Source organism: Gossypium hirsutum, chromosome A02, assembly GCF_007990345.1.
Source record: "Gossypium hirsutum isolate 1008001.06 chromosome A02, Gossypium_hirsutum_v2.1, whole genome shotgun sequence".
NCBI lineage: Eukaryota > Viridiplantae > Streptophyta > Magnoliopsida > Malvales > Malvaceae > Gossypium > Gossypium hirsutum.
The window spans coordinates 63,767,702-63,795,129 of NC_053425.1; the positions used below are offsets into that span (position 1 = coordinate 63,767,702).

The 27,428-nt window shown below is 32.8% G+C and overlaps 1 non-coding gene across 1 annotated transcript; it reads right to left on the bottom strand.

Moving 5' to 3' along the window:
- Positions 1 to 8,234: 8,234 nt before the first annotated feature.
- On the bottom strand, positions 8,235 to 8,341 carry LOC121217203 (small nucleolar RNA R71). Its single transcript, XR_005913350.1, has one exon. It is a non-coding gene; the product is annotated as a small nucleolar RNA R71 (small nucleolar RNA).
- Positions 8,342 to 27,428: the final 19,087 nt, after the last annotated feature.

The following is a 27,428-nucleotide window of genomic DNA, read 5'->3' on the forward strand; positions in this document are numbered from 1 at the left end:
ACAAAATGTAAAAATCTTTAAGAAAGACATTAAAATCACTTACTTGCTAAGCCTCAAAGTTGCTGAAAATATGAAGCTTTCAAAACCCATTTCTTGGTTGGAAAAATTGGTGGAGAGAAGATGAAAAAGGGATGATATCATCCTATTTTTATTTTATTACCTATTTGGTCAAAAGTCACCTAATATCCCATAAATTTTGGCTTTTTTTAAAATTTTTGTCTCCCCTTGGCTGGCCACACACTTAAAAAGGGTCCAATTGCCCTTTAAAGGCCTCCAATTTTAGTTCTCTATTCTATTAACACCTTTAGGCACTAAAATACAACTTTTACTTTTTACGCGATTTAGTCTTTTTTCGAAATTGGACTAGAAATCGCTAAAATTAACTTACCAAAATTTACATGCGTTTATAAAATTATATTATAACACATAAAATAATACTAAAATAATTTTCTCTGGCCTCGGAATAGTGGTCCCGAAACCACTGTTCCGACTAGGCCCAAAATTGGGCTGTTACATCCATAATAGAACGACCATCAACCATTTGATAATTATTGAAATGACTGACAAGAAATTTCTTACTTGTAGCATCTTCAGTCAAGTATCTTGTCTCCAATTTGTCCCATAATTCTTTAGCAATGACCTCGTTTTGGTAGGTGTTGAACAAACCATTGGATAAACCATTCAATATGTGACCCATGCACATGTAATTAGCATTGCCCCATTTTTGCCCTTCTCGGGTTGCAGCAACAAATTTGTTTTCATTCTCTTCAGGTCTTAGAGTATCCAAAACATAGGAAATCTTCAAAGTTGATAATAAGAAGTGTATCTTTTTATGTCATCGTAGGAAATTGCCACCATCAAACCGATCAAGTTTAACAAAGTTGGAAGCCAACTCCCTTAATGTTCGACTTTCATGTGTTGTGATAGTTGTCATGAATTATAATCTTAAAATTGTTAGTACAAAATCTCCAGTGAGAAAAATCTCGAATACATGACAAAACTCGAACAGAAAAAGAAGAAATAAGATAAGGCTCCTAGGCATGTATCAAGCCACTACCTTTAAGGTTATATTCACCCCCACCTATCTTCAGTGTGCAAAAGAGTTCAAGCAAATTAATCTCGAGGATACAATGAAGCCAATAACTATTTGTATTTTGCACTTGAGTAATTTATAACAAGAAACTCAATTTCTACAAAGGATTTCTGTAGTAATACTTTATATAATAATCTAATAATATTAGGAAATGGAGGAAGGAAAGAAAGAATTTTAGAATTTATTGGTATGATTTCCAAATGAAATTTCATTCCTATTTATAGGAATTTTCATGTCTCTTCATAGAAACATCTTTCAATAGGTGTCTTTATGAATAAATAAAAATAATAATTATTCATTTAATTTTATAACTATTCAAGTAATATTCTTTGAATAGTTATAATTCTTTTTCAAAAATCAAATTATATAACTTTTGACCAACGACCAAAAGATTTATCTTTTGATTAATTACACCTATTCATTTATAGTTATTGTGATACTATAAATATTTGAAAATGTTTCAACAAACGCTCCAGATCCGACCGAATTTTTAGACCGATTTTTGAGTATTACAAAAATGTTGTTATATATATATAGATATGGTCATTATGAAACTGAAACTCATGTTTTATGAATCATGAAATGAATGCCAACACTATTTCAAATGTTTATTTAATCTTTTGAACAAGATCCAGACCTCAATTTGAAAAGTAAGTATATTAACAATTTTCATATTTTCTTACTAAGCATTTTGTTTAACGCTTTGTTGTCTTTGAGCATATATTTTCTGAATTGGAGCTCGATTCATCCATTGGATCACCATCATACACCATTGCAATCATCAGAAAGTATGAAACAACAGTATTTGTATTTCTACTCCTAGTGGCAAGTACTAGAAAAACTTAGGGATGCATATATGTTTGTTTCATATTACTATAAATTTGTAGTGGATGCGATGCCAAAATTTATTTTGAATACCATGGTAAGCATTTAGCGAAAGATGTCTTAATATTTATGTTGGTTACATGCAAGCATATAGTTTGATTTACTTTGAACAAGATTTTAGTATTTTAGATTAATTTTATCTAGTTTCTATAATTTTTATAAAAATATTTTATTCGTTATTTACTTAAACAAAGTTAGAGATTTTATACAAAAAATATTGTAGTAGCACCTTTCGTCTGTACCGGTAATCGAGAAAGATGAAGTTGTTATCGAGAATTTTACTATAGTCAAAGATTAAAATAAGAATTCACTATTGTAGAAACCAAAGTGAGAATTTCACTATAAGTCAAAGGACGAACAAATGAGGTTTTTTTTAATTATGTGCTAGTGTGATAAATAGAAAAAAAGCAATGGGAAAAAGTGAAAAAAAAAAAGAATGAGAGTTTCACTCTAATACAAGGGACAAAATAAATATTAATTTTTTAATAGAATGTATCTATACTATATATTAAAGGGCTAAGTTGGTATCACTTCTCAATTGAATTCCAACTCAATTAAAAAATTACCAAAAACTTCTTTCTTCTATGAAGTAAGAAATATTATTTTGAGAGCGTTTATTATTTTTATTATTATATAAATTTAGAAAAATAAAAACACATAATAAGAACAATTAAATTTAAATCCAAATCATCGTAAATTTTATAATTTTAACTTTATCATTCCAGCTAAAGTTACATTTGATTTTTATATCAATATTTTATATTTTTATTAAATTATTTTTAATGGTGATTGTTATTGTTAAATTGCTATTTTTATTAATTGAATAATTTTCAAAAGTCATTTCTAAATTTACTACTTTAGTAATTAATTAAATGCTCAGTAAAATTTGTTGGAAATTCTTAGATATAGTCAGCATGTCGTAGAGTATAGGGGTTTCTATCATTATTTATTGATCATTGTATAGACTACCTTGAGCGTTCTGGAGTATTGTCATTGTTGCAATTTGCGTATTTGGTGTAATGGTTGGTTATTGATTAAGTTGTGTTTATCGCGCAACGGAGTATTGTCATTGTTAGTGCTTGTGTCGTTTTCATTGATCACTTGATATTCGGTTGAACACTCATGTGTTTGAATGTCTTTCCATCTTGTGTTAAATGAACAAATTTACTAAATGAATTTGAACACTGAATCAAAAAGCTATTTATTGACTGTCTTGATAATGTTTTTGTTTTATTTTAGGTGTTATTTATAATTGATTATTGATTGCAAAGTATCTTTGAAAATTTTTATTGAATGTGACTTTCACTCCTAAAATTATTGCATAAATATATATACATACATATATATATGTTTCACTCCTAAAATTTCTATTGAATGTGACTTTCTATTGAATGCTTTTATTTTAGTTATATGCATTTGTAGTTTAAAATGTATTAGATCATTATTGAGATGTAAAAAGTTTAGAGCTCGAGTTTTTGATTTCGTGCATAGGTAAAAGATTGTTCTTGACTTTATGATCGAGTAGCATTGCCAAAGAATCTCCACAATCCATTTTTCCTAAATATGTTTTTGCTTAATTTTTAGCCTTGGCATGTACCTAGTGTTTGTTTTTTTGGTCAATTTTGGTTTCTTAGACTTTTTAATTTGTACTGTTTGGTTATTTAATTGAGATTTGTTAAATGATTCATTATGTTTTTGTTTAATTTTATGTTTTAATATGATTAAATGAACAATTGATTGAGTGGATCGCTCTGGCGACCACAGTGATGCTCCAGCAACCATAGTGATGCTCCAGATTCGACCGAACTTTCGAACTAATTTTTGGGTATTATAAAAACACTCTTATATGAAAGTGAAACTGAATTATGTTTTATGAATCATGAAATGAATTCCAACACTGTTTTAAATGCTTATTCATGTTAGAATTTTAAATAATATCTAATATAAAGTTAGAACTATAAGCCAGGATCTATCATGTCAAATCATCAAGAATAAAACTAGATGTTGAAGCGTATTTGAATCAATGAATTTCTTAAAGTTTTTCCTTGATCTTCCAAATTAGCACACTTTCAGAGAATATTTACTCTATCTTTCCTAAGGATAGGATATTAGAAAAGTTATCTTGTGTGCAATTTGGGACCATAACCCTAATATATATAACTTTGACACATTAGCCCTAATTCCTAATCAGCCAATCATTAACTAGAAATTGATTAGAACTTAATTAGTAAAGTATCTACACATATTTGACTCATACTTTATTTAATAATTAAAGCCCAGTAAAACTTTAACCAAATTAGAGCACTTTTAATTTGGGCTAACCTATCATGATAGTAAATAATAACATGTAATTACCCTTCTTATATATGTGATGTCTATATTTTTCAACAATCTCCCACTTGGACGACAAATATATACTAATTACTCTATAATCACATGTCATTATATAACCTTATGAGTTTAAAAATTTTACTATCATATTCAAAAGGTATTCTGAACAATATTGTCCATTAATTATAACCAATGCGACTTTCGTTACATATATCATAACTAAATCCATCCTTAATCACGTATATTAACACAACCAAATGACATAGATCAAGTATGGATGTGTAGCATGGAAATTACATGCAGTATGATCTAAACATGTCTATTTCCAACTGGTCCTTCTTAAACTTCAGTGAGATCAAACCTTACAAAAATCTGAGTGTGAATAAACCAAATACTTTATTTTTGCAAAAAATAAACTTAATACCCATAAACTGAAATAACTGAAAATGTGTCTATAACAAAAAAAGCATTTAAAAGTACAAACTCCCACTAAAACCAAATATCCTTAAATGACATTACACCCATATGAGCATTGTGCTCTTATAAAACCTTAGGTGTAGTCCCTTAGTAAGCGGATCTACAATCATGGAGCTTCCCTTAATATGCTTTATAGGCACCTAACCACTCTGAACTTTTACTTTAACAACCGGGAACTTAAAGTCTATGTGTTTTGACTTTGATGTGCTCCTGTTGCTCTTAGAACAAAAGACTTCAATTTGTTTTCACGATTTGCACCTTAGTGACAAATTCTTGTATCCATATTCTATCAAAATCGGAGTCTGTATGCCTGATGATCTCTAACTGATTAGACCTCCAATATGTAATCATGTAATCTTTTTCTCTCTGAAAATACCTTAAAGCCCTCTTTGATGTTATCCAATGGTCCAAACCAGGTTTGTTTAAAATATCTGCCTAACATCCAATAGTGTACACAATATTCCAATGTATACAAAACTTAACATATATTAGGCTTCCCATTGCTAAAATGTAAAAAATCTTATGCATTTTTGTAATCTCAAAATCATTCTTAAGGTATTGATTGAGACTATACTTATTATTGATAAGCAGTATGTCATTAACATATAAACCAAATATAGAACCTTACTCCCACTAAACTTATAGTATATACAATTATTGAAAACATTCATCTCTAAACCGAATGAGATAATCATTTGGTAAAATTTGTAATACTATTGATGAGAAGTATGCTTAAACCCATAGATGAAGTTTTTTAATTTGCAAATCATTATCTTTGCATCATCAGACCCAAAGTTTTCTAGTTGTACAATATAAATGTATGATCAATGTTTCCATTGAGAAACCGTTAACTTAATATTCATCTGATGCAGCTTAAGATCAAAATATTTCACTAAAGTCATTATAATCCTTTCTCTAGTGGACCTTTTTTAATGACATTCGTTCTTGAGGTTGTTGAGTTTGTTTTTCTAGAACAATTACCTCATCATGAATAGGGAATTGTTCAACATTGTCTTATTGAGGTTCTGGATTCACTTCTTGATCAATGATAGGTATGAGAACCAGAACATTGTCAAAAGTGATAGTAGGATCTGTAATGTCAAATCATCAAGAATAAATCAAGAATAAAACTAGATTCGGAAGCGTACTTGGATCCATGAATTTCTTGAGGTTTTTACGGATATTGGGGATTTGATCTTCCAAATTAGCACACTTTCAGAGAATATTTGCTCTCTCTTTCCTAAGGATAGGATATTAGAAAAGTTATCTTGTGTGTAATTTGGGGATCATAACCCTAGTATATATAACTTTGGCACATTAGCCCTAATTCCTAATTATCCCATCATTAATTAGAAATTGATTAGAACTTAACTACTAAAGTATCTACAGATATTTGGCTCATACTTTATTTACTAATTAAAGCCCAATAAAATTTTAACCAAATTACAGCACTTTTAATTTAAGCTAACCTATCATGATAGTAAATAGTAACATGTAATTACCCTTATTATATATGTGATGTCTATATTTTCTAACAATTTAATCTTTTGTACAAAATTTGGACCACCGTTTGAAAAAATTAATGGCCGTGTCAATTTGGCAGGATCGAAGCACGACTTACACGGGTGGATCACATGCCCGTTCCAATTTAACAGCCTTGACCACGGCCTTTAGTAATCGTACACGGGCGTGTCACAAGGGCGTGTCCCTGCCGAACCCAAGTTTAGTACAATTCAGAAAAGGCCAATTTTGAGGGCTCTTAGGCATTCCAAAGCCTATTTAAACACTTGAAGAGGCACTTAGGGAAGGGGAGGCAGAGTACAAAGGAAGGAATTAATCAAGGAAAGCCGATTATCCATCTCAAGAGCCGGATTCATCATCAAGACTGGAGATCTCCCTTTAAGTTCCTTCAGGAGTTTTGGGTTTTCTTATGTTTTGTTATCTTTAAGCTTTTGAGATGTTTTCCTTCATAAGAATGAAATAAACCCCTAGATACCTAAGGGGAATGAAACCTAAGACAGATCTTGTTATTATTATCTGAATTGTATGATAAAAATTTGACTTGTTCTTAATTATGTGTTCTTAATTCTTATTTTGATATTCTAGGATATTGATTCAAGTTAAGCTCTTATTCAAATGAGGAATAGACCCTGTCTAAGAGTAAATTTGTCATAATTAAGCGGAGTTGATTGCGCGCCTAGAGATAGGGTGACAAGATTTTGCCGGATTAGGGTGAAACCTAATAAGGGAATCCATAGATCGAGTTAATGCAATTCTAGGGTGTTAATTAGAAAGAGATTTCAATTATTCAACCTAGGGTTAGACGTTATTAGTCTCGAGAGAGATAATAATATAACTTTGGGATTTCTACGGATCAAGTCAAATGAATAAATCGTATGATTCAGAGTCAAATAACAAGTGAAGTCTAGGTGGATTTGTCCTTAGGTATTGTCTTAATCAATCGAATTTTCCCAAAATTATTTTCCCAACTTTTTCTTTCTGTGCATTCTGAGTTAGTAATTAGTTTAGACAACCAAACCTTTTAAACTTTAGGCTAGATAATAAAAAGGAAGTAAATACTAGTACTAGTTGTTCCTTTGGGTTCGACAATCCGGTCTTGCTGAACTATACTACTGTTCGATAGGTACACTTGCTTTAATCGTGATAATAAGTTAGTCTCAAGAACGTTTCATTTATAAATCTTTAAAACCTGTTATGAATATCACGCATCAAGTTTTTGGCGCCGTTGTCGGGGAATTAGGATATTAGAAAAACTCGATTTTTATTACTTTAGCCACTTTACTTTTAGTACAATTTAAATTTTTATTTTTTTCTAATTTTTCTCTTATTTCCTTCTGATAGGTTTTTCTAGTTTATGACCAGAAGAAACCCGTCAGGACCACTACTTTTTGACGGTGAGATTGATTACACAGTTCACAGAAACCGGAAAGAAATAAGGCGAAGCTTAAGATACATAGAGGACAAGCAAGAGGGTGATACTCTAACCACATCCAAGGAGATGGCTGAAAACCAAGAAAATCTGCTACCTCCTGCGATTGCTGTTAATCAGAATCCTGCTCCGCGCACTATGTATGATTATGCTAAACCTTCTTTAACAAGAACTGAATCGAGCATAGTTAGACCGGCTGTAGCCGCAAATACTTTTGAACTGAAACTTAACACAATTCAAATGATACAATAGTTTGTTCAGTTTGATGGTTTGCAGGACGAGGATCCCAACGTTCACTTGGCAAACTTTTTGGAACTATGTGATACATTTAAAATTAATGGTGTTTCTGATGAAGCCATTCGTCTTCGGTTATTCCTTTTTTCATTGAGAAACAAATCTAAACAGTGGTTGAACTCGTTGCCACGGGGGTCAATCACTACTTGGGAACAAATGACCGAAAAGTTTTTATTAAAATATTTTCTGCCGGCTAAAACGGCTAAATTACGTAATGATATTTCTTCCTTTGTACAGATGGATTTAGAAACACTCTACGATGCATGGGAAAGATATAAGGACCTCTTGAGAAGATGCCCTCACCATGGGTTACCGCTTTGGCTACAGGTTCAAACCTTTCATAATGGCATGAATCCTTCGACTCGACAAATGGTTGACGCAGCTGCTGGTAGAACCATCAATAATAAGACATCTGAAGATGCCATGAATTTATAGAGTAGATGTCACTGAATAACTATCAGTGGCAAGTCATGAGGACAAAGCCAACAAAAACAGCTGGCATTTATAACGTCGATATGGTTACCATACTTTCTAATCAAGTAGAACTCTTGAATAAGAAAATTGATGGTTTCCTTAGTTCTTCACAGGTTCACCCAGTAAAACAATGCGAAGCAAGTGGAGGCTGATCAAGCAGTTCAGAATAGCCACCTTATGGCTACAACATGGAGAACAAATAGTTAAATTACATGGGTAACAATCCTGGATCTCAAAACAATCCCTATAGCAATACTTACAATGCAGGTTGGAGGAACTACCCTAATTTTTCATGGGGAGGCCAAGGGAATCAAAGACCACCACCTCCAGGCTTCCAACAACCACCCTACCAACAATAGAAAAAACTGAACCTTGAGGAGATGCTAACAAAATTCATCTCAGTGTCAGAAACTCATTTTCAGAATGCCGAGATCGCACTCAAAAATAAAAAACATCAATCCAGGGGCTCGAAACTCAAATTGGATAGCTTGCCAAGTTGATTTCTGAATGACTACAAGGTAGCCTGCCAAGCAACACTGAATCTAACCCAAGGGAGCAACTCAACGCGATTTCCATTCAAGATGAGGAAGGGCTAGTTTCAGAACCAAGGCTAGAAATGGGGGTAAGCATAGGTAAGGATAAGGTCGGCCACAATGAGCCAAAGCTGGTGATTACAGAATATAAACCTCACGTGCCATACCCCAATGCGACAAAGAAAGACTGCTCAGACGAACAATTTGGTAAATTCCTTAAACTTCTAAAGAAACTACATACTAACTTACCGTTTATTGAAGCCCTTTCGCAGATGCCAAACGCAGTCAAGTTTTTAAAAGAGCTTCTGGCAAATAAATGAAAGTTAGATGAAGCATCGCATGTGGAGCTGAACGCGGTCTGCTCAACCATTCTACAGAATAAGCTGCCTAACAAACTAAAAGATCCATAGAGTTTTACAATTCATTATTTCATTGGTAGTTTAGATTTTAATAATGCGTTGGCTGACTTAAGGGCTAGTATCAATGTTATGCCTTACAAATTGTTTAAGCAACTAGGTCTGGGGAAACCCAAACAAACTAGGATGAGCATTCAATTAGCAGATAAAACTATCAGATTTCCTAGGTGTATTATTGAAGATGTACTCGTTAAAATCGACAAATTTATATTCCCAGTTGATTTCGTTGTTCTAGACATAGAGAAGGATAACAACGTCCCCTTAATTTTAGGAAGGCCCTTTTTAGCAACCGCCAGAAAAATTATTGACGTTGGCACAGGTGAACTCACACTTCATATGGGAGACAAAACAATCACCCTTCAAGCCCGTAATTCAAATAACACATCAAAAATCGAAGGTGACTGTACAAATCATTTTGCTAAAACTAACCATACAGTGCAACCTTCTTTGTAGAAAATAGGTTCGAAGAACATACATAAGCCAAGCAACAACAAAGAACCTATCCATGAAGAACGAAGGTTACAAATCGAAGAGTTAGATGAATGGCGGACACATAAATCGAGAAAACACGATAAACCAAAACCACGCCATGAGGAGCTTAATTCCTCCAAAAATCAACTTAAAGTTGGAGACAAAGTACTACTCGATGCAGCAGATCCTCGAATCGCCACTTCTGAACCAAATGAAGAAACCCCTCTTACGGTAATTAGTATTTTTCCATATGGTACGGTCGAGGTAAACCACTCCAAATTTGGCATGTTCAAGGTAAATGGTACTTGTCTTAAACCTTATGTAGATAAAATTGATAGCAAGGATAAGGAGTGTAAACTCCTCGATTCACCATGATCACGCACCAGAGAAGTAAGTCAAGCTTAGACTATAAATAAGCGCTTCTCGGAAGGTAACCCGAGCACTAACAGTATTAATTTCTTTAAATTTGAGTTTTTAACATCTAACGTACTAACCGAATCATGGTACACAGACTCTCTAAATACCACACGGCCAGGCACACGGGCGTCCCTTAGGCCGTGCGAAAACAGGGCAAATTTTTCTAACACGGAAAGCGATAAAGTCGCACGACTGTGTGACATGGCCGTGGGTAAACCTACCAAAACAACACGGACATGTGACACGCCCATGTTTTGAAACCGTGGGCAAACCACACGGGTGTATGCCTTCATACACGAGTGTAGGAGAAGCGAACGAAGATTGACACGGTCGTGCAACATGGCCGAGTACACTGATGCGCCTAATTTCGAAAACCATGAAATGCACGAGCTGAAACGAAGGCACACGGGCATGTCCTACGGCCGTGTGCCCCAATTTCTCTATAAACACCTATTATCTATCTTAGCTTTATCTTTATATTTTGAATTTACTTTTTATTTCCTGTTTATACTATTTTATCTTGAGTTTTTACAATTTTCAATTCAGCTATTTCATTACGAGTAATTATGCTTCCTTATAGTTCCTGATTCTGTCACAGTTATAAAGAGATCCAAAGCTCATCGTCGCATAGGAACTAAAAACTCCACCGGGAAAGGTTCTCCACGACTGCCATGTCCTGTTCGACCACGACCATAGCTCCCACTAGATATAATATTCTTTTGAAACAACATTTGTGGAACCCAAACTCTACCACCACTAGAGTATCCTCCTTTACCCTCATCATTGCTTTGGCCAATTATTCTCTATAAACCCAATTCAAGGAGTTCATTCATCATTCAAGAAGTTTCACTTCTCTCCCTATTTTATGATTATCAATCTATCTTTTTCAATATATCTATCTTTGTACATTGAAGGCAATGTGCATCTTAAGTGTGGGGAGGTCTTTCATATCATCATTAGAAATCCTTGAATTGTGTCTTATTCTCATGTGATCTTCTCATGCCATGATTAGAATGAATTTTGATTAATTAATGATTTTATTGATATGTCTTGAATTAAAACTTAGACATTCATGCATTGATTGTTTAAACTTTAAGATATTAAAGAATCAAGCATGATAAGTTGACTTTTGAATTTGAAATTTTATAGGTTGTTTCTCCCAAGTTTAGGTATTATCTTGAGTTGAAATTCACAGGTTTAAACATCAAAAAGCCGTATTTTTATGAGATTTTGAGCCTTTAGAACATCTACTATTTCTTTCATGCTCACTTTTATTGTTTCTTTGAGTGTGTCAGTATTGAATTATTATTCTAGAACTTGCTTGGCTATGCATGTCAAGAACACACCATTTGATTTGATATGTCAAAATGATAAAGGCACTTAGGTTTAACCCACTCACTCCACAAAAGCCTACCTTCATAATTAACCCTTAGTAAACCCCTTTGAGCCTAACAAGCCATTAATTTACCCACAATATTAACCCATAGACCATTATTGTTGAAATCCCCTAATTTGATCCCTATTTTTTTCGAGATTTGATTTGAACTAATTACTTAGCTATGCTTTACTCTTCTATGTATTTGACTTGTTGTTAAAAAAAATTCATACTTACATATTAGTAGTAATTCGGTAGTGTTGAGCCGCAGTATCTAAATTCCATCTTCTGAGAAGAAGCTCACTTGTACTCAATTGATGTTTAATTACTTTTTCTAGTTAGGCAATTTTTCAATTCAATCTCGATTCTAACCTTTTCTTTCAGCTTGTGACCACACCCCCTAACCAAAGTCACGTTACAACCCTTTAAAGACCTTTTGATTGATGTTCATTTCAATATATAGTGGTGGAGATTTGATTTTCATGCAAGCCTCTGGTAATGACTTTTCATTATTGACTATTGAGTGCTTCATGTATTGTCCTTAAACACTTCGAGTGATTTGAGTGAATCTTTAGTGAGGATGTGAAACTCTATGATATTTTGAGTCAAAGGTAATTACTTAGATGAGGGGAGACACCTATACTTTCATGATAAAATACTCAACTTGGAATGTTTTAGAACTTTGATGTTCTTTCAGTCAAATTCTCAATGTATGATTACTTATGGATTATTTTGAGATATTATTAATAGGAATTATAAGTTAAGAAGAATTTATTTTGATTGTAAGTTGAGGGTTTTGCTTGAGGATAAGCAAATGTTTAAGTGTGGGGGTATTTGATAAACCGTAATTTATACATATTTTTACCCTATGCCTAACACATTTATGGATGGTTTCTCCTGAGATTTGGTGAATTCGATACTCCTAATCCTTTAATTTCATGTTTTATACTTAAGAGAGCATAGAAGAGTAAAAAGAGCGAGAAACGGGCCGAAAAAGGAGAAAATGGACCCACATGGGAAAACAACACGGCCTGGACTTCCTCACACAGGTGTGTCACACGGCCGTGTCAATTTGGTAAGAGCGAAGCACGAGTTACACGAGTGGATCATACGCCCGTGCCCATTTAACAGCCTTGACCACGGCCTTCAGTAATCGCACACGGGCGTGTCACACGAGCGTGTCCCTGCCAAACCCAAGTTTAGTCCAATTCGGAGAAGGCCAATTTTAAGGGCTCTTAGGCATTCCAAAGCCTATTTAAACACTTGAGGAGGCACTTAGGGAAGGGGAAACAGAGTAGGAAGTAAGGAATTACTCAAGGAAAGCCGATTGATCCATCTCAAGAGCCGGATTAATCATCAAGACTGGAGATCTCCCTTCAAGTTCCTTCAGGAGTTTTGGGTTTTCTTATGTTTTGTTATCTTTATGCTTTTGAGCTTTTTTCTTTCATAGGTATGAACTAAACCCCTAAATACCTAAGGGGAATGAAACCTAAGACAGATCTTGTTATTATTATATGAATTGTATGATAAATATTTGACTTGTTCTTAATTATGTGTTCTTAATTCTTGTTTTGATATTCTGGGATATTGATTCAAGTTAAGCTCTTATTCAGAGGAGGAATAGACCCTTTCTAAGAGTAAATTTGTCATAATTAAGCGGAGTTGGTTGTGCGCCTAGAGATAGGGTGACAAGATTTTGCCGGATTAAGGTGAAACCTAATAAGGGAATCCATAGATCAAGTTAATACAATTCTAGGGTGTTTATTAGAAAGAGATTTCAATTATTCAACCTAGGGTTAGACGTTATTAGTCTCGGGAGAGATAATAATATAACTTTGGGATTTTTATGGATCAAGTCAAATGAATAAATCGTCTAATTCAGAGTCAAATAGCAAGTGAAGTTTAGGTGGATTTGTTCTTAGGTATTGTCTCAATCAATCGAATTTTCCCAAAAGTATTTTCCCAAGTTTTTCTTTCTGTGCATTCTTAGATAGTAATTAGTTTAGACAACTAAACCTCTTAAATTTTAGGCTAGATAATAAAAAGGAAGTAAATACTAGTACTCGTAGTTCCTTTGGGTTCGACAATCCATTCTTGTTGAACTATACTACTGTTCGATAGGTACACTTGCCTTAATCATGATAATAAGTTAGTCTCAAGAACATTTCATTTATAAATCTTTAAACCCTATTACGAATATCACGCATCAGTGATAGTGAAAGAAGTTAATTTCAATGGTAATTTAATTTAAATAAAAAATGGAAAACCCATGAAAAGATTAAACTCAATACAAAATTAGAAAAAATTATCCAAAAACGAAGCCCAACTTAAAAGAAAAGTAAAAAAGAAGAAGTTATTTACCCGAAAGAAATGGATTATAGGTGCCTCAAATAGGAAAATCCATGACATTGCCAGAAGATTGCAACAACCTTCCATGCCTAAGTCTATTGAGTTCTCTAAGTCCACCCAACTCCATGATTCATATGTGGAATCCGACTCTTCAGTTTAAAATTTTCTTGAAAACTACCTATAACCAAAGCAGCCTCCAAAACCAAAATCATGAAACTAGAAAAATTTTTTAGGGGTAGAAATTAAATTAATTTTTAATAGTCTATATCTTTATAATTTTTAAACGATGAAATCAAAATTTTATTCTTTTTAAGGGTCAAAATATAATTTTATTTTTACTAATTTTAAATTTTAAATTTTTATAGGACTTAAATGGACAACTTTCTATTTTATAAGGGATTGAGCCCCTGCCAGTCCCAAGATACGTCACTGGGTGAAAACATGAGTGGTGTAAGGAAAGAAGATGGTGAACAATAATAGTAGGAGTCAAAAAATGATGATATGACGTGTACAGTTGTGATTAATGATTTAACATTCAATGACTAAATGAAAATTTTCATTAATAGTTGTGATCAAATTACAAATATTTTTATATAAATAATTGAAAATGCTAAAAAAATTGTTCCAACGAGGTAGGGTTTTTTACCCTAATAATATAAAAATAAAATAAAATACCAAAATGGGTTATTGCTAAAATTAAGTACAAAAATGGTACATTTAGATGGGTGGAGGGTGGTGCATAGGCAGCACCACCCTAATTTTCTGACAGTATACAGTAAAAAAATAATATATATTATTTTAGTAGTGGATGGTGTCAAACAGGCGGCACTGGTTGTGCCTATCTGATAGACGGCACATCCAGTATATTTTCCTCTTGAAATTTATTTGGCATGTTATTTTTTTTATTATTTTAATATTATTTTTATTTTTTATGTAGGTAAAAGATGAGACCATTGATATGAAATTTGAAATTTATGAGATAAATTAGGAATTAGTTTATATGTTTTAATTTTTTAAGATTTTGTGTTTTTTTTAAATTTTATTTTATATTTTTATAAATAATAAAAATGAAATTTATTTTGAACTTCTATGAAAAAATTATATTTTTTGACAATAATTAAGTTGGCGTGTTATTATATATATATTATATTTTAAACAAAAAATGTTTACTTATTATCATTTTAAACTAATAATAAAATATTCATATTTATTATGTACCGTTTATGTTATGTTTTTGTTATTCTTTTCCAAACTATATGAGCCGGATAGGGGAGTGGGGGAAAATATATATTGTGTGTGCCGCCTATTATATAGGCACAACTGGTGCCTCTTATTTGACACATTCCACTGGTGAAATAGCCCGATTTTGACCCTAATCAGAACGGTGGTTTCGGGACCATGAATCGGAGTTAGAAAAATATTTTTAAATTATTTTTGGTGTTTTTAATGTGTGAATTTGTGTGTGCAAAATTTTTGTATAAAAATTTTATCGCTTGGATGCCCGATTTAATAAAAAAAGGTTTAATCGCATAAATTAAAAAATCTGGTAGTTAAATGTACAAGGACCGAATTAATGTTGTCTTTTTAAATTGAAGTGCTTATTATGCAATTAAACCAATGGTTTTATGCATGGACACATTTGGTCATGGGTTAGTGGAGTTGAAATAATATTACAAAGGTTATTTTAGGTATTAAACAAACTATTTAGTAATAATTAAACATAAAACAAAAACAAATTCTTTCATTTTGGTGTTAGCGATTGTTGTAATAAAAAAAGAACAGAAAAAGAGCTTTAAAGGGTTCGGCCATAAACAAGCTTGATTAAGGTATGTGTTTAACTCGGTTTTTGACAATTTTTACGTTTTTGAGATCGTTCTTCAAATACTATCCGACCCATGCTAGAATTTCTGATTTTGATGAATATTTTAAGATATGCCGTTGATGAATAATTTTGTTTTGTGGTGTTTAAAAATGAAATATGGAAGATAAGTTTTGGGTTAATATGTATTTTATTGGAAATTTTTGATAAATTGAGTAATTAGAGCTTAACTGCAAAAATAACAAATTGAAGGACTAAAATGCAAAATAAATGAAATGTGTGTATTTGTATGTACTAGAGGAACATTCGGCCTAAGCATGTTGCATGGAGATTTTGTGTATTTTGTACTTTATGCAATTAGGACTAATTTGTAAAAGTATGAAATATCAGGGGTAAAATGATAATTTGCCCATTTATGTGTTGTTGGATTAAATTGAATGAAATTGTGTTTGAATGAGATTAATTTGAAATTGTATAGATCAAGAACAAAAGAAATCGGTCTTGGATCGGGGAAAAGCAAAAATAGTCGAATAGTCGATTTACATCGTTCGTCGATATCCGAGGTAAGTCTATAAGCACTAAACATTGTTAAATTTGAATGTATATGATCTTTATATGCTGAATTTAATTGTGTGAATTTCTATTAGTTTTAGCCGAATGTATAAATGTTTATGAGATTTGGGAACAAGTTCGATTCAATTGAGATATGATATTTGAAAAGCTTCGTATGAACCTTAAGGAATAATTAGGATTTCTGAACTATGAATTATGTGTAAGACCGACTTTGTATCAGTGATATTCAGGCTTTATGCCTAGCAGGCTTTGTGCCAGTGTATAATATCAGGCTTATTACCTAGCAGGCTTTATGCCGGTGTATTATATCAGGCTTATTGCCCAGCAGGCTCTGTGCTGGTGTATTACACTAGGCTTTATGCCTAGCAAATTTTATGTGAGCAACGGTAAAAGTAATCAAATATGTTAAATGAGCTAAAGTGACCAGGTATGTGAATGTGGTTTACTTATTTGAAATGAAGGTAAGTTGACTGAAAAGTATGTGATAAAAATGTTATGTGATGCTATTGAAAATGTATGTAATTATCAATAGTGTATTCGGTCTTATGATAGGTATAAGTATGTAATTTAAAAGCTCGATTTATGAGTATGTATATATGAATGCATATGTATAATTGATTATATATGATATTATAACTTTGAAATTGGAGAGTATATTGATAATTTATATATGTGTATATTCGGCCATGGTATATTTTGAGTATAAATATATGTTTGATATGGTTTATTTCTTTTAAGAATGGAAATGTCTATATATATATATATATGAAATTGATAGTATGATTCGATTTTATTTTATTGATATACCAAGGTCATTAATTTGTTTAAATTGCTTATAACTTACTAAGCTACGATAGCTTACTGTATGTGTGTTTATTCTTTGTTCTTATAGATTTTGAAAGTTAGTTATGGGCTCGGGGATTGTCAGTGAAGTCATCCACACTATCGTCAACCTTCAGTACTTTTAAAAGTTTTGATTCAAACTTATGGCATGTATAGGCTAATATGCATTTTTGTCTGATCTTGGATATGAATATAATATGCCATGCGAAGTTGGCTTGTCATTTTGTAAATCTTGAAATTTATGCTTTGGCTTGATGATTATGTGGTTGTGGTTTGATTGATTCGGTTTTGATAATTGAAAATTTTAATGTATTAGCCAAACAGTTGTTAAGTCATTTGTACGGGCGCATGGTATTAATGTTTTTTTTTTCTTATTGTGACATGAAATCTTTGCATAATATATTAATTGGCTCTATGCAAAATTATATGTTTGGGATGAGAATGAATAAGTTGAAAATGGTCATTGAATATGCATGAGTATAAGCATAATTAAGTGCGGCTAAGGATTTTGTAAAGTACCAAATGACTAGTGTTTTGGTTTAAATATGCATATTTGTTAGCATACAAAGTTGACTTGTGTGCATAAATTTTATGCTTTTGAGAAATGTATTATTTCATGCTCATTTGTAATTGGTTTAAATGGGTAGCAAGTTTAAAAAAATGTGATGTATAAACTATATGGTGATATATATATACACATTTGACATGAATTGCTCGTGATTATACATAGAATATTCGTATTGTAAAATTTTATAATATGGTTCGTAAAGTTCTTAAGTTGATTAATTATGCATAAATTTTATTGGTAATTGAACTATATGCTTGATTATGTTTGTGATAGTCTAAAAGTCGTATCTTGTCTGGTAATACCTCGTAACCCATTCAGGCCACAAACTCAGGGTAGAGATGTTACATTTGATTGGTATTATAGCAACGGTTTAGTCGATTCTAGGACTAATGTAGCGCGTGTAAGTCTAGCTATACATGCTATATTATATGCTGTGATAGTGTGATGACTACTGACATTTGAAAATGTGTTTTCATATAGTAAATGGATCCTGACAGAGCCGTAGTTGATGATGTCGAAAGTGTAGCGCCTGCTCCCACGCAAGGGATAGTACTAGTTGATTCATGACCAACTTTGTGTAACCAAGAGAGTGAGGCTAAACAAGCCATTTATCAAAGGATAAATGATTGGTTTACTCAATATATCCAGATGAATCCGGCTGTACAACAACCTTCAACCCCGACTGATCCTCGTCCGATACCTGTTATACCTCAAGTGAGTGATCCGTTGAGATCGCATGAGCCTCTTGTTAATAAAATCAGAAAACACAGGGCTGAGGAATTCAAAGCTACTGATGATGTTGATGCTGAGCGAGCTGAATTCTGGCTTGATAATACTATCCGTGTGTTTGATGAGTTATCTTGTACCCCAGATGAGTGCTTAAAATGTGCCATATCTTTACTACGAGACATTGCATATCACTAGTGGAATACACTAATATTAATGGTTCCGAAAGAACGGGTGACCTGGGACTTCTTTCAGACTGAGTTCTGTAAGAAATATATTAGTCAGAGATTCATTGACCAGAAATGCAAGGAATTTTTTGAATTAAAATAGGGTCGCATGATTGTGACAGAATATGAGCAGAAATTTGTGAGACTCAGTTGATATGCCCGCAAGTGTGTTTCGACTGAAGCTATCATGTGTAAAAGATTTGAAGACGGGTTGAATGAAGATATCAAATTACTGGTTTGCATACTTGAAATCAAAGAGTTCGTGATACTTGTTGAGCGAGCTTACTAAGCCGGAGAGCTCGGGAAAGAGAAAAGAAAAGCTGATTTTAAAGCTAGAGATTTCTGAAAAAGATCATCGGGTAAGACTTTTCACTCAGCATCGAAGAAGTTCAGAGATAATTCTAGTCTATCTAAGAATACTTCAGACTTTTCTAGACGAGATCGAGACCGACCTCCTGTGAGTTCACAAGCCACTTCGATTGCCAGTGTTGGCAATGTTTTGCAGATTAGACTCAACTGTAAGCATTGTGGTAAATGGCATTCCGGAGATTGTAGATTGCATGATTGGTCTTGTTTTAAATGTGGATCGATGGATCATTTTATCCGAGATTGCTCGATGTTAGCCAAGCAAAACACTGTTCAGAACGTGAGATCGAGTAATATGTCAGTGTGAGACAGGCCACCTAGGCATTCGGGTAATGTGGGTGGCAGCCAGAGAGGGACTAAAGATACAATAGTCAGATTTGAGGCTTGTGCACCAGCCAGAGCCTATGCTATACACGCACGAGAGAAGGCTCCATCTTCAAATGTTATTACCAGTACATTTACTCTCTATGATACTAGTGTTATTGCATTGATTAATCCTGGTTCGACTCATTCTTATGTGTGTGAGACCTTAGTATCTAGTAAGACTCCACCTGTTAAGTCTACTAAATTTTTAATTAAAGTATCAAACCCTTCTGGCCAGTGTGTTATGGTTGACAAAGTGTGTAAGAATTGTTCGTTGATGATTTGAGATTCGTGTTTCCTGGCTGATTTAATATTGTTACCATTCGACGAGTTCGATATAATTCTGGGTATGGACTGGTTGACTTTGCACGATGTTGTGGTTAACTGCAAAAGAAAGACTATTGATCTACGATGCTAGAATGATGAAGTTATTCGGATTGAATCTAATGATCTGAATGGTTTATCGGCAATGATATCCTAAATGTTAGCTCAGAAATATGTGAGAAAAGGTTGTGAAGCTTACCTAGCATATGTGCTTGATAGTAAAGTGACTGAAAAGAATATCGAATCAGTACCAGTTGTGTGTGAGTATCAGGATGTGTTTCCTGAAGAATTGTCGGTTTTGACATCAATTCGAGAGGTAGAGTTTGGTATTGAGTTAGTACTGGGGACGACTTTGATTTCGATGGCTCCATATCAAATGGAACCTATTGAATTAAAAGAGTTGAAAGCACAGTTGCAAGAGTTGACAGATGAGGTTTTGCGCGACCGAGTTTTTCTCCCTGGGGTGCGCTAGTTCTATTTGTGAAAAAGAAAGACAGAACAATGAGAATGTTCATCGACTACCGTCAGCTCAATAAGATGATTATAAAGAATAAATACCCATTGCCACGTATTGATGACCTATTTGATCAGCTGAAAGGGGCTAAGTGTTTTCGAAAATAGATTTGAGATCAGGCTACTATCAGTTGCGAGTTAAAGACTCCGATGTGCTGAAAACTACTTTCCGAACGAGGTACGGACACTATGAGTTTTTGGTTATGCCTTTCAGACTCACTAATGCACTTGCTATTTTCATGGATTTGATGAATCAGGTCTTCAGACAGTATTTAGATTGGTTTGTGGTTGTGTTTATAGATGACATTTTGATCTATTCATGTGATGAAACCAAGCATGTCGAGCATTCGATACTTGTGTTGCAAACTTTATGAGATAAGAAGTTGTTGCAAAATTTAGTAAATGTGAGTTTTTCTTACGCGAAGTCAGTTTTCTGGGACATACTGTATCAGAAGCGGGTATTCGAGTTGATCTGAGTAAGATCTCGGCTATCCTTGATTGGAAACCTCTGAGAAATATTTTTGAAGTTCAGAGCTTTTTGGGACTAGCTGGTTACTATAGACGGTTTGTGAAAGGTTTTTCTATGATTGCGACACCAATGACAAAGTTGTTACCGAAAGACGTTAAGTTCGAGTGGTTAGAAAAGTGCCAGAAAAGCTTTGATCAGTTGAAAGCCCTTTTGACAAAAGCTTCGGTATTAGTTCAGCCAGAATCTGGTAAAGATTTTGTTATTTACAGTGATGCATCTTTGAATGGATTGGGCTGTGTTTTGATGCAGGAAGGCAAAGTTGTAGCTTATGCCTCGAGACAGTTAAAGCCACACGAAAAGAACTATCCGATGCACAATCTCGAATTGGCTGCTATTGTGTTTGCTTTGAAAATATGGCGCCACTATCTGTTTGGTGAGAAAGGTCACGTTTATTCCAATCATAAAAGCCTGAAATATTTAATGACTCAAAAAGACCTGAATTTGAGACAACGACGGTGGTTAAAGTTGCTAAAAGATTATGATTTTGTGATTGATTATCATCTTGGAAAGGCTAATGTCGTTGTTGATGCTTTAAGCCAAAAATCACTGTTTGCTTTGAATACAATAAATGCGCATATAGCTATGTCTAATGATGGTACGATAATAGCTGAGTTAAAAGCAAAACTGTTATTTATTCAGCAAGTTTGCGAAGCTCAAAAAATTGATGATGATTTGTTAGCAAAGTGAGCTCAATGTGAATTGAATGCTGATTCAGATATTATGATTGATGCAGAGGGTTGTTTGAGATTCATAAAACAATTATGTGTTCCAAAAAATTCAGAGTTGATTTAAATGATATCGAATGAAGCTCATAATAGCCAGTTATCTGTTCACCTGGGTAGCACGAAAATGTATAATGATCTGAAACAACACTATTGGTGGCATGATATGAAACGAGACATTTTTTACTTTGTTTCGAAATGTTTAATATGTCAGCAAGTAAAAGCTGAGCATCAGGAACCTTCTGGATTACTTCAGCCGATCATGATACCTGGATGGAAATGGGACAGAGTTACGATGGATTTTGTATCCGGTTTACCGTTGACACCGAGCAAGAAAGATGCAATCTGGGTTATTGTTGACAAATTAACAAAATCGGCTCACTTTGTTCCAGTCGGTACTGATTATTCGCTTGATAAACTTGCTGAGTTATATGTTTCTTAGATCGTGAGATTGCACGAGGTATCTATTTCTATCGTTTCGGATAGGGATCCGAGGTTTACATCGCGGTTTTAGAAGAAACTACAAGATGCACTAGGTACTAAATTGCATTTTACCACTGCTTTCCATCCCCAAACAGATGGTCAGTCTGAATGAATTATTCAAATACTTGAGGATATGTTGAGATGTTGCATTCTCGAGTTCAAAGGTACGTGGGATCGATACTTGCCTCTGATTGAATTTGCGTACAATAATGTTTTCAATCGAGTATCAAAATGGCACCTTACGAGGCTTTGTACGGTCTTAAATGTCGTACACCTTTATATTGGACTAAGTTCAGCGAAAATAGGATACACGGGGTTGAATTGATTAAAGAAATAAAACAAAAAGTAAAAGTGATCCGCGAAAATTTGAATGTAGTGTCAAATCGTCAGAAGTCGTATGCTGACTTGAAACGTAAAGATATAGAGTTTCAGATTGGGGACAAAGCATTTTTGAATGTCTTGCCATGGAAGAAAATACTTATATTCAGACGTAAAGGCAAATTGAGTCTGAGATTTATTAGGCCGTATGAAATTATTGAGCGTATCGGGCCAGTTGCGTACAGACTGTTGTTGCCACCTAAGTTAGAAAAGATTCATAATGTATTTCACATTTCGATGCTTCGACAGTACAGATCCGATCCCTCACATGTGATTAGTCCGTCAGAGATTGAGATTCAATCCAATTTGACTTATGAAGCGGAATCGATTCGTATTCTAGCTCACGAAGTTAAAGAATTACGTAATAAGAAATTTTTGTTACTGAAAGTGTCGTGGCATAAGCACGGGGTCGAGGAAGCAACTTGGGAGCTAAAGGATTCAATGAAAAAATGATATCCTAACCTATTCACTGGTAAGATTTTCGGGGACAAAAATCCCTTAGGGGGAAAGAGTTGAAACAGCCCGCTTTTGACCCTAATAGGAACAGTGATTTCGGGACCATGAATCCGAGTTAGAAAAATATTTTTGGTGTTTTTAATGTGTGAATTTGTGTGTGCTAAATTTTCGTATAAAAATTTTATCGTTTGGATGCCCAATTTAATAAAAAAGTGTTTAATCGCATAAATTTAAAAATCTAGTAGTTAAATGTGCAAGGACTAAATTAATGTTGTCTTTTTAAATTGAAGTGCTTATGATGCAATTAAACCAATGGTTTTATGCATGGACACATTCAGTCATGGGTTAGTGGAGTTGAAATAATATTACAAAGGTTATTTTAGGTATTAAACAAATTATTTAGTAATAATAAAACATAAAGCAAAAACAAATGCTTTCACTTTGGTGTTAGCCGATTGTTGTAATAAAAAAAAAGAGCTTTAAAGGGTTTGGCCATAAACAAGCTTGATTAAGGTATGTGTTTAACTCGGTTTTTTATAATTTTTACGATTTTGAGATCGTTGCTTCGAATACTATTCGACCCATGCTAGAATTTTTGATTTTGATGAATATTTTAAGATATGCCATTGATGAATAATTGTGTTTTGTGGTGTTTAAAAATGAAATATGGAAGATAAGTTTTGGGTTAATATGTATTTTATTGGAAATTTTTGATAAATTGAGTAATTAGGGCTTAATTGCAAAAATAATAAATTGAAGGCCTAAAATGCAAAATAAATGAAATGTGTGTATTTTGTATGTACTAGAGGAACATTCGGCCTATGGAGATTTTGTGTATTTTGTGTTTTATGCAATTAGGATTAATTTGTGAAAGTATGAAATATCAGGGGTAAAATGGTAATTTGCCCATTTATGTGTTGTTGGATTAAATTGAATGAAATTGTGTTTGAATGAGATTAATTTGAAATTGTATAGATCAAGAACAAAAGAAACCGGACTTGGATCGGGGAAAAGCAAAACTAGTCGAATAGTCGATTTACATCCTTCGTCGATATCCGAGGTAAGTCTATAAGCAGTAAACATCGTTAAATTTGAATGTATATGATTTTTATATGTTGAATTTAATTGTGTGAATTTATATTAGTTATAGCCGAATGTATAAATGTTTATGAGATTTGGGAACGAGTGCGATTCAATTGAGATATGATATTTGAAAAGTTTCCTATGAACCTTAAGGAATAATTAGGATTTCCGAAATATGAATTATTTGTAAGACCGACTTTGTATCAGTGATATTCGAGCTTTATGCCTAGCAGGCTTTGTGCCAGTGTATAATATCAGGCTTATTACCTAGCAGGCTTTATGCCGGTGTATTTTATCAGGCTTTTTGCCTAGCAGACTCTGTGCCGGTGTATTATACTAGGCTTTATGCCTAGTAAATTTTATGTGAGCAACGGTAAAAGTAATCAAATGTGTTAAATGAGCTAAAGTGACCAGGTATGTGAATGTGGTTTACTTATTTGAAATGAAGGTAAGTTGACTGAAAAGTATGTGATAAAAATGTTATGTGATGCTATTGAAAATGTATGTAATTATGAGTAGTGTATTCGGTCTTATGATAGGTACAAGTATGTAATTTAAAAGCTTGATTTATGAGTATGTATATATGAATGCATATGTATAATCGATTATATATGATAGTATGACTTTGAAATTGGAGAATATATTGATAATTTATATATATGTATATTCGGCCATGGTATATTTTGAGTATAAATATATGTTTGATATGGTTTATTTCTTTTAAGAATGGAAATGTCTATATATATATATATGAAATTGATAGCATGATTCGATTTTATTTTATTGATATATCAAGGTCATTAATTTGTTTAAATTGCTTATAACTTACTAAGCTACGATAGCTTACTGTGTGTATGTTTATTCTTTGTTCTTATAGATTTTGGAAGTTAATTACGGGTACGGGGATCGTTAGTGAAGTTATCCACACTATCGTCAACCTTCAGTACTTTTAAAAGTTTTGATTCGAACTTGTGGCATGTATAGGCTATAGGCTAATATGTATTTTTGTCTGATCTTGGATATGTTTATAATAAGCCATGCAAAGTTCGCTTGTCATTTTGTAAATCTTGAAATTTATGCTTTGGCGTGATGATTATGTGTGGTTGTGGTTTGATTGATTCGGTTTTGATAATTGAAAATTTTAATGTATTAGCCAAACGGTTGTTAAGTCATTTGTGGGGCGCATAGTATTAATGTTTTTTTTTCTTATTGTGACATGAAACCTTTGCATAATATATTAATTGGCTCTATGCAAAATTATATGTTTGGAATGAGAATGAATAATTTGAAAATGGTCATTGAATATGCATGAGTATAAGCATAATTTAGTTCGGCTAAGGATTTTGTAAAGTACCAAATGAATAGTGTTTTGGTTTAAATATGCATATTTGTTAGCATACAAAGTTGACTTGTGTGCATAAATTTTATGCTTTTGAGAAATGTATTATTTCATGCTCATTTGTAATTGGTTTAAATGGGTAGCAAGTTTAAAAAAATGTGATGTATAAACTATATGGCGAAATATATATATACATTTGACATGAATTGCTCGTGATTATACATAGAATATTCGTATTGTAAAATTTTATAATATGGTTCGTAAAGTTATTAAGTTGATTAATTTTGCATAAATCTGCTTGGTAATTGAACTATATGCTTGATTATGTTTGTGATAGTCTGAAAGCTGTATCTTGTCTGGTAATACCTCATAACTCATTTCAGCGACAAACTCGGGATAGAGGTGTTACAACTGGTGCCGCCCATCTGACATCCTCCACTACTAAAAAAATATATAATTTTTTACTGTATGGTGTGGCGCCACCCTCCTCCTATCTAAATGTACCAATTTGATACTTAATCTTAGCAGCAACCTATTTTCGTATTTTTTTATAATATTCCCATAAAAAATCCACGAGATAGTTTATCCTTATAATTTAATATTTCCTAAGAATTTCCTGATAAATTATATAATTATACAATTATATCCTTATCAAAAACACTGTGCGGGATTGAAAAAAAATTAAATAGAGTTTAGAAATTTTGCTATAAAAGGAGATATATGCAGCCTAAACAAGGAATCGAAAAATCAAAATCAAAAATAGCTTTAGAAACTTTTACTTTTCAAATATCCTCTCATTGTAAACTTTATTTTGTAAACTTTTCTTTGTAATAATATAATCCTTCTTCTTTTGCATCCCTTATTCCCCTGTAATTGGTATCAGAAGCCCCCAGAGTAACGATACTTGGAGAATTAATATCGTAGTATTCATTATAAGCTTTTATCTTTAAGTTACAATTCAGTTAATTTTGTGGTTATTTATCTGAAAACACATACATCTGTTATTTTGTCTTACTTTTGCCTGTTTAAGTCTGAGTGAGAGACGTTAGGCCTTTGAGTGTTAAGACATAAAAACATAACAAACGGTTTTAGGTACCAAAGATAAATATCATGGAAGAAACAGATTGTTTATATAAAGGTAAAACCTGCAATCATACTAAGCATATAGACTCTAAGAATGAAAATACTATTTTGGCTCTTAGTAAAGGATTTAATAGTTTAATGGATATAACCTCTATAGATTTTAATAAATTATATAATAAAGTTAGTAAAATTGAACAACAAGTTAATAATCTAGGAGAGGTAACTGAATTAGATTTGAATAATGAATCTAAAAAAGAATTATCTAATATAAATAATAAATTAGATCAGGTTCTTATTAACAAAAATATAGAACAAGAAATGGATTTAGGTCTTTTATATTATGGTAATAGTAATATAATATTAATCTTATCTGAGGAAGAAGACACTTCTTCAGAAGAATCATCTTCTACTAATAAAAGATGTAAAAATACTGAAAAATAGAAAAGAAAATATACTCGTCAACAAAAATATGATTTCCAATCTTATAAAGAACTTATAGAACATTGGAAATTTAAATTTACTAAAAGTACAGATAAAAATGAGCGGATAGAATATTTACAATTAATAGAACAACTTTATGAAAAACATAAAGATTTACTTACTTCATTTAATTATCACTATATGTTAAATTTTGACACTACAAACAGTAGTAGTTCTAGTAATTCTGATAATCAAGAAGATTTAAAGGTTACTAGTTATAAATCTGATGAAGAAAACACTTCAACAGATGAGGAAGAAAATATAGAAATTCCAGAACCAATGGATACTAAAGAAACAGATACTAATGGAAAAATAAAAATGGAGTCAAATATTCAAAACGATGATTATCTTAGTGTGACAGCCCTAAAATGACCCTAGTCGGAAAGCGGTTTCGGGACCGCTAAACCAAGTCACCAAATTATTTGAATATGATATTTATTGTCTAAAATATGTGATATGAATGTGTGAAAGTTTTGAGCTTCGATTTA